A 1,724-nucleotide genomic window follows, 5' to 3' on the forward strand; every position below is an offset into this window, starting at 1 on the left:
GAGGTTAGAATATGGTATTCCTGGAGGGAAAAAAACCAACAAACTAGGATTACAATCAGAAATCACCTACCCAGCAAAACTGAGTATAATCTTCAGGGCAAAAAGTGGATAGTCAGTGAAACAGAGGACTTTTATGCATTTTTGATGAAAAGACTAGAGCTGAATAGAAAATTTGACTTTCAAATACAAGACTCAAGAGAAGCATCAAAAGGGAAACAGGAAAGGGAAATCATGAGGTATTTAATAAGGTTAAACTGTTTACATTCCTTACATGAGAAAATCATACTAGTAACTCCTAAAAACTTTCTCTTTATTACAGCAGTTAGAAGGAGTATATATAGAAAGGGGGCATGGCTATTCATTGAATATGATGGGATAATATCTAAAAAAGTAAAATTAAAGGATGAGAAAGGAATGCATTAGGAGAAGTGGAAAGGGAGAGGTAGAATGGGGTAAATTATCTGATCTAAAAACTTTTACAGTGGAGGGGATTTTATGGAAGGTGGGAGGGAAGCATGTAAGCCTTACTGTGATCAGAATTGGCTCAAAGGGAAAATAATATACACATTCAGCGGGTATCTATCTTACCCTACAGCAAAGTAGGAGAGGAAGGGGAAAAAAGAAATAGGGGAGCTGATAGAAAGGAGGACATATTGGGGGAAATAAAAGTCAGAAGCAAAACATTTTTGAGGACAGGATGAAAGGTGAGAGATAGTAGGATAAAGAGGGGGAAAATAGGATGGAAGAAAATACATAATAATTATGAATGGAAAAAAATTTACAGCAAGGTTCTCTGGTAAAGACCTCATTTCTTAAACATATACAGAATTGAGTCAAATTTATGGAAATAAGAGCCATTCCTCAACTGATAAATGTCCAAGGGGTATGAGCAGGCAGTTTTCAGATGAAGTAATCAAAGTTATATCAAAAAAATGCTCCAAATTGCTATTGATTAAAGCAATGAAAATTAAAACAACTCTGAGGTACCACCCATACCTATCAGATTGGCTAATATGACAGGAAAGGAAAATGATAAATGTTGGAAGGCATGTGGGAAAATTGATACACTAATGCACTGTTGGTGAAATTGTATACTGATTCAACCATTCTGTAGAAGAAAATAGGATGGAGGGAAATTCACAGTTAGCAATCATAAACATAAATGTGAAAGGGATAAACTCACTCCCAAAATCCAATAAGAAATATACTTGAAGCAGAGAGGTATACTCAGAGTTAAAATGGGAGGCTAAAGGAGAATCTATTATACTTTAGCTGAGGTTAAAAAGGTAGGGATAGCAATCATGGTCTCAGACAAAGCAAAAAGAAAAATAGACCCAATTAAAGGGGATAAGCAGGGTAACTTCATGTTGCTGAAAGATATATGTACTATATATATATAGCTATAGATAGATATATATACAGTATATGTGTATACAGACATAAAACATACATATACATACATATATAGATATAAGTGTATATATATATGCCTATATACACACATTTACATCTACATAGCTAGATATAGTTATCTCCTCTTGCTGGATTATAGAAACTCATTGAAGGAGGGATTGTTTCATTTTTGTCTTTGTATCGCTGTTGCCTGGCTTAGCATTTAATATGCAATAATAAAGCTCATTGATTGATTGACTGATAAGAAAGTAGAGTGCTGGTAGAAAGAGCAAGACAGGAAAAGGCTTTATAGTTTGATGCACATGTGGCCG

Source organism: Phascolarctos cinereus, unplaced genomic scaffold, assembly GCF_003287225.1.
Source record: "Phascolarctos cinereus isolate Bilbo 61053 unplaced genomic scaffold, phaCin_HiC Scaffold_7;HRSCAF=346, whole genome shotgun sequence".
Lineage (NCBI taxonomy): Eukaryota > Metazoa > Chordata > Mammalia > Diprotodontia > Phascolarctidae > Phascolarctos > Phascolarctos cinereus.